This window comes from Octodon degus, unplaced genomic scaffold, assembly GCF_000260255.1.
Source record: "Octodon degus isolate 3935 unplaced genomic scaffold, OctDeg1.0 scaffold00094, whole genome shotgun sequence".
In the NCBI taxonomy this organism is placed as follows: Eukaryota; Metazoa; Chordata; class Mammalia; order Rodentia; family Octodontidae; genus Octodon; species Octodon degus.
The window spans coordinates 7,497,216-7,504,893 of record NW_004524670.1 but is presented as its reverse complement, the minus strand read 5'-3'; the positions used below and the strand labels follow the sequence as shown (position 1 = coordinate 7,504,893).

Genomic DNA, 7,678 nt, shown 5'->3' with positions numbered 1-7,678 from the left:
GGTGCTAGCACAGGAAAAGAAGCCACTCTGGGTACCTTAAAGAGAGAGCATTTAATACAGGGTATGAGGTGTTTATATGACCCTTGGAAGACTAGGGGAGCCATTCAAGGGATGACTGGTTCAGTGTATATCACCAAAGTTAGGACATAAACTATTTGCTGCTCCTTAGCACATAAACCACCAAGGTCTCTTGTTCTCAAAACGGTCAGTGATAAGGTTCCACGCTGTAAATCTGTAAATCAGTCAACAGGCCCGTGTGTCTACACTTCACCTGGCAACAGCTACGAGATCAAGACTAAGGCTTTCGATTCCCTTCCAATACCCATGCCTCCTGGGAGTCCGTCTCATTGGTGGAACCCAGATAGCTTCCAAAACTCCACCTGCAAGGGAGTCAGGACATGACGTTCTTAACCTTACAGGACCTGCACCAAAGAAAGGCCCATTGAAGTGGTTGGCAAAGGATGGCTTCTTCTAGTCAAAGATACCTCATACAGCAAAGAATAATTCTCATTTTTTAAGGAGCTTTGTGAATGGGGAGGGGAGGGGAGTGAAATGGGGAAAAAAAAAAAAAAAAGAGGAATCAGACATACCATGTACAGACGCAAATTCCCTATAAGGAATGTGATCACTATGTATAGCTAAAGTACCTACAAGCTTAATTAATTAAAACAAATAAATAAAATAAAAAGAATAATTTTAATTTTTAGGTGCTTCATACAGAAAGTACATTCTTTAAAAAAAACAACAAAAACAAAGTCCTTTTTAACCTTTATTTGGATAAAATATCCAAAAGAAAGATTATATTTAGTAGCTGTATTTTCCCCCCACCTCTATTGAGCTGACTCAATAACTGACTGACAACTCACCTTATTTTTAAATATGCACTTTTAAATTAATTAATTAAGCTTACTGCTACATTTTAGACACAAATAGAGATCACACCCTTCATAGGGAAGCTGTACCTGTACAAGACATACCCTGATTCTCTTTTTCCTGGTCTCCTACTCTCTCTTGAGCCCTTCTACCCCTCTTTATCTACAAAAGCTGTTTCCATTTTTCCCCTTTTTCTCATTTTTTTCTTTTCTCCTCCTTCCTTTCCTCCCCCCGCTCCCTACTTTCCTTTCCCATTCAAACATTTTCTTCCTATTTCACAATATCCAGTATATCTTACTAATACAACATCTATTATCTTATTTGCACTTTTGGTTTCTCACACCAGAGAAACAATGCAATATTTACACGTGTGTCTCACTGATTTCACTGCAGAAGTACATCCATTTAGCTATAAGGTATCCTTCTTCGAGGTACACCATTGTATAAAATAAACCACATCTTCTTTATCCATTAATCAATTGATGGACATCTGGGTTGCTTCCCAGATTTTGTGATTACAAACTGCACAGCTATAAGCATGGGTGCACATATATTGCCATGGTGTGAGGCTTTTGATTCTTTTAGGAAGATAACAAGAAGAGGAACAGCTGTGTCAAATGGAACCTTTAGTTTTAGTTTTCTGAGAAGGCTTCACGCTAATTTCCACAGAGATTGCACCAGTCTACACTCCCACCAGTAGTGGAGAAGAGTTCCTTCTTCCCCACAGATCTTCCAACATGCATTCTTGGTTGATTTTCTTGATAATTGCCATTCTCTTTGGAGTGAGAGGGAATCTCAGCATTGTTTTAAATTGTGTCTTTGGGATGGCCAGTGATGTTAAAAATGTTTTCATATATTTGCCATTTCTAGTTCATTTGAGAACTGTCTATTCATTTTAGATGCCCATTTTGGGGTTGAGTCTTTAAGTTTGGAGGGTGCAAAAAATTTTTTGAGTTCTTTATATATTCTAGATGTTAGTTTTTTGCCCAAGGAACAGCTGGCAAAATGGTTTTCCCACTCTGTGGGTTGTCTCTTGTCTCTGATGATCTCTTTTGCTGTGCAAAACCTTTTTACTGAGATGTGGTTCCCCTACCCTGTGATGTACAATCCCTTTCCACAACGTTGGAGAAGAAGCTGGGCCTCGTGCCTGCACCTGCATATTCCTACAACTTCTCAGAGTCCTTTGGGCAGTGACTGAGGAGATAAACCATGCAGGAAACAGTCCTTGATCTCACAGCTTGTATGTAACTTAGTCTCATTTAAGAAAAAAAAAATGCTTTAGTCTCTTAATTGGCGAAAAAAAAAGTTTAAAAAATTTTTTAAAAGATGTGGTCCCCATTGTTGATTCTTTGTAATATTTCCTTTTCCGTCTGAGTTCATACATAAAGTATGCCTAAACCACTGTCTTCAAGAGTTCTACCTATTCTATCTTTGAGCAGACTTAATGTTTATGTTTTAATATTTATATCTTTGATACATTTCAATTTTAGTTTAGTGTATTGTGAAAGACATGGGTCTAGGTTTAATCTTTGGCAAATGAAAAGCCAGTTTGTCCAGCACTGTTTATTAAAGGGGCCATCTTTCTTCCAAGGCAGGTATTCAGCTGCTTTGTTCAAGATAAGGTGGCTGGTTGTGTTTGAATCTATTTTTGCAATTTCTAATATGTTCTGCTGATCCTGAGTTTGGTTTTGTTGCCAGTACTATGTTGGTTTGTTTTTTGTTTTTTGTTTTTTGTTTTTCAGAACCAGGGATTGAACTCAGGCCCTTGAGCTTGCCAGGGAAGCGCTTATTCTACTGAGCCATCTCCCCCGCCCCTACCATGTTGTTTTAATTATAGCAGCTCTGTAGTATAATTTCAAATTGGGGCTTGTGATGCCTCTTGCCTTACCTGTGTTGCCCAGAATTATTTTTGTTATTCTGGGTCTCTTCTGGTTCCAAATACATTTTTGGATTGTTTTCTTTAATTCTACAAGGTATGCTATTGGTATTTTTATCAGGGTTGCATTACATTTGTGTAACAATTTTGGTGGTATGTCAGTTTTCACTATGTTACTTCTTCCTACCTAAGAGCAAGGGAAATATTTCCATTTTTTGATACCCTCTTCAACCTCTCTTTTCAGAGTACCAGTTTTCAATGTAGAGATATTTTACTTCCTTTGTTAGGTTGATTCCTAAGTATTTCATTTTTTTTTGCTGGGGAGATAACTCAGTAGAATAAGTGCCTGCCTCGCAAGTGAAAGGTTCCTGAGTTGAATCTCTGGTCCTGAAAATAAATAAATAAAAATAAAAGGCACCACATTTCATTGTTTTAATGTTATTATGAAATGTGTTGTTCTCCTAATTTTTCTCTCAGTGAGTTTGTCATATGTGTACAGAAATGCTACTTACTTTTCAGCGTCAATTTTGCATCCAGCTATGTACTACTGAGTTTGGTTATAGAAGTCTTTTGGTGAAGTTTTAGACATCTTCTATGTAGAGTAGCACATAATCTACAAATAATGATAATTTAAATTCTTCCTTTCAGATCCTTATTTTTTTTTCTTTTGTCTAATTGCTTTGGCTAATGTTTCCAGAACTATATTGAATAAGAGTGGTGACACCTGGAGAGAAAACATTCTCTCAGGCTTTCACAGACAGTACATTGGCCAAGCAATGGCCATGACTCATCCACATGGCTGACACTGACAAAGGATCTACAACCTAAGGTACAGGATCTCAGGATAAATCCTGAGGGGATTTCACTGACCTTATCAGACCCAAAAGCTACAACTCTTGTTGCATAGGTCTTGCTTTATCTTGGTCTTAACCATACAGCAGAAAAGTATAAAAACGAAGTACAAGAAGTCAAGCCATGCTGTTATGTTGAGCTGTAGGGGACTCAGGTCAACAATTTCTGACATTGCCAGTCAAGCGGAAGACCCAATACTATTATGGACTACTGAACTCTTTTAGAATATTTTGCTGAGTTAACACACCTATAATATTCAAATAATGGAACTAAACAAAAAAAGAGGATACAGATGAATGTCCATTTTGTATCTGTGTGTTCAAAATGGTTAGAATAAAGGGGTCGGGGGGATGGCTCAGTGGAATAAGTGCTTCCTTGGCAAGCGCAAGGGCCTGAGTTCAATCTCCGGTTCTGAAAAAAAAATGGTTAGAATAGATATATAGTTACATTTTCTTAATGAATAGAGGGCTTTGTTCTAATAGTGTTTGTAAATAGGATATTATGTCTGCATCTTGTATAGCAATTAATTACTAGGAAGAATGTATGCAATGTGTTAATTATTGAAACTGTCCTACCAATTTGGTTTGAAACTGTCTCATTGCTATTTGTTTATCAATAAAATTATAGAAAAAAAAGAAGTTAAGATGTAGTTATGATAATTGGCTTTTCAAAAAAAGTTGAATAATGCAATGTGTTAATTATTGAAACTGTCCTACCCATTTGATTTGAAACTGTCTCATTGCTATTTGTTTTTCAATAAAAATATAGGAAAATAAAAAAATTAAATAAAAAAAGTTGAATAAATGAATAAATGGAACATAAAAAAAGAGTGGTGATAGTAGACATCTTGTCTTGTTTCTGATTTTAGAGTGAAATCTTTCCCTTCTTGTTCACTTATATTTAACTAAAATGATAAGCAGATGCTTCCCCCCCTTTCACCTTCCTCTTTCTTTTCAGAATAATGGAGTCCTCTGCCCATTGGTAGTTAGGGCAAAGCCAGGTGAACAGTGGGGCTGGAGATGAAGGAGTGGTCACGAGAGAGAAGTCAGAGCTTTAGTCTGGAGAGGAGGCTGCCTGGCACAGGACACTGGCCCCAGAGTGGAGTGATCAGGTAGTGTACACAGGCACAGCCCCATGTGAGGGCTCAAAGCCTAGGCAGGGCAAGAAGGGCACCCCTAGAGTAGGGTGGTGAAAGCAGGGGAGATGAAGCACAGAAATGCTGAGGCATATCAGCATGTGAGGGGACGAGTGTCAGAGCCTGTGCCTGGGAAAGGAGATGTCTTCAGGGAGGAAGTGAACAGTGGCAGGAAGCTCAGGCTATGGTTACGAGCACTAATAGGTAAATAACTTCAAGATAATAGAAGCAAGGTTTTCACGTGGACAGAGGGAGTCAAAAACATGGAAAAGGAGAAAACTAGAAAGAGTCCTGTGTCTTTAGTTTGGAATGGCAATTATGTGTGTGAACTCATCATTAAATAGACAGATGATAATAGATTAGATAGATATATAGATAACAGATTAGATAGATAAAAGATTAGACAGAGATAGATGGATGATAGATAGATAGATAGATAGATAGATAGATAGATAGATAGATAGATGTAAGCCTCTGTGTAGGTGCATTTTCTGGCTCTGTCTACACAAACAAAAGAACCTGGGAACAGTGACACTCCCAAGAGCAATGAGTACATGTAGCACCTAAATCTTGGCTTTTAAACAACATTCTTCACTAAAAGGAACAGAGGCTTCTTGGAAACATGGTGACTCTGGGACTGGGTGGAGCAGGTGGAGACAAGATGAGACTGGAGCACCTGCTATACCAGAAAGGAAGGAAGGGCTCAAAGGATGATGGGATACATCAAAAGGAACAGAAGCCAGGTTGGAAAAACCCCCACTAGCCAAACCTGGGCCATTTTAAGCATCAAATTAAATAATAAAACAACAGATATAAGTCATTAAGTAAAGTAAGAAGGCCAAGTCCATACTAACGAACACATTTGGGGGACAAGGTATTTGTATAATTTCAAAACACCTCCCTCTCCTCTAAAATTACAAAGGGAAAATAAAGAGTGAAATCATGGGAGAAGAAATCCAATATCTACTACCTTAGAAAATGGCTGTAGTGAACATCATCAGGAATGGGATAAATTGGAATCCCACACCTGGTAATGGGATGGATACAGGGAGAAGAAGGGTGTTCTTTCTCAGATATGCTTGCCCAAGACGCATGACTGGAATGTCATTTTTAAAAATATGATAAACTCCAACTGAGTAATAGTCTATGAAGTAAGTGATCTATAATCCTCATGAGTGTTAAAGTCACGAAAATAAGACTGTTCCATGTTAACAGAGGTGGAAGACCTATCACAACTGAGTATAAAATGATTCCAAACTGAAATCTTAGAAAGACTGGAAGAACATTAGTAGTGCAACATGAATATAGGTTATTATGTGATAATATTGTATAGGTGCTCATTTTCTGGCTTGGGTGGTCCCACTGAGGTTATAGAGAGCATTCTTATGTGCGGGAAGTACCCACCCAAGCCTTCAAAGTCATAGGACATCAATTTAATAACTGAATTTCAAATTGTTGTGAATGGAGAAAAGCAAATTCCTCATACTGGGCTTGCAGCTCTTCTGTAAGTTTGTGAATATTTCAAAACACGACTAATACAAGTAAGTATTCAAGTTCCAGGGTAACCCAGGTGCATAAAACCAATAATCAAAACCTCACCTGCCGCATACCTTCAAGTCAAATCTGATTTAAACTAGCCAAACAAGTGAGAATCCTGCTTTACTTTATACTGAATCTTAAAAATGCAAAATGAAATTCTACTGCTGAATATTCTGGAACATGCAATGCTCCTAGAGGCTGCATGTGGTGTGTGTGCCTCCGGTCTTCTTGTGGCTATAATGCATGGAATGAAAACAGGGTTAAAAGTAAAAAGACCCAGATTTGAATGTCACTTTGCCACTTCTTAGAAATGCTACTTTGAGCAATTGCTTAATCTTCTTCAGCTCTGGTTTCCTTAACTATGAAATGGAGATAATAATATTTACTTCACACTATTGTTGAAAGAATTAAATACAATGATGGGTGTGAACCTGCCTACCTAGTGATTGGCATACGAGCACACAGTTTCCTGTTTTGTTTTTAATTGCACAATGATTTAATCTTATATAACCCAACAAGTTCCTTTGACCCTGACATAATTTCTCCTGCCTATAGCTGGACACGTTTTCAGTTTACTCTTCACTCATTTATTCACGAAATGTTTGACATGTAGTTATGAGTACCCTACAGTACAGGGGACTATGGTTCAAGTCAGAAAGAAATGAAATCCAACTCATATTTTTTTAATCCTACAAAGAGGAAAATGCAATGGAAAGCAATGTTTTACATACAGCTGTGAATTATGAATTTAAATCAGTTTAATAATCCAACCAAGGGTGTGTTTGCATTTCATTCCCTCTCTTAGTGTAGCTATTGAATCCACCCACTTCTCCGTCACATACATATTTATTTTCCAATGAGTTCTGAAAGATTTCCAAGGTAGAGCAAGAAACAGAGAATGCAGCTGACGTCTGTCTCCCCCTGGGAATTATGTCACTCCTTGATTTAATTCCTCCTGACATTTTCTTCATTGTACTTTCTGCTCTTCATCAAAATACATCCCTTTCAGAAAACAAATGTGCTTATTGACTACTCAGGACAGTGTTAAAAATGGTTGCAAATTTTCATGTGTGGAGGACACACACACACATACACACACACCCCCAACAAATTGTGAAGACCTGTTCCATAAGGTCATATGAGCAAAATGGGTTGGCTTGGCAATCCAAACTTTCAGGGGTTTCTCTGCAAATCCCACTTAAACAAGGTAGAGAGAATTATTTTCCATTTTTAGGCCTTTGACAATTCTGTTTGCTTAAGCTTTATTGTTCCCGGATACCGAGAGGGTACAAAAGGTAACTCTGTTGATTCCAATGACTCTTTTTGGCACTGACTTAACATCACTGAAAGATTTTACTAAAACATACCCATGCAAAATAGGCAGGGTTTGGCTTTTTTGCAGA

At 37.8% G+C, this 7,678-nt stretch overlaps 1 pseudogene; it reads left to right on the top strand.

Annotated features, from left to right (window-relative positions):
• The first annotated feature begins 1,912 nt into the window (after positions 1-1,912).
• LOC111818555 lies at positions 1,913-2,097 on the top strand (annotated as a pseudogene).
• Positions 2,098-7,678: the final 5,581 nt, after the last annotated feature.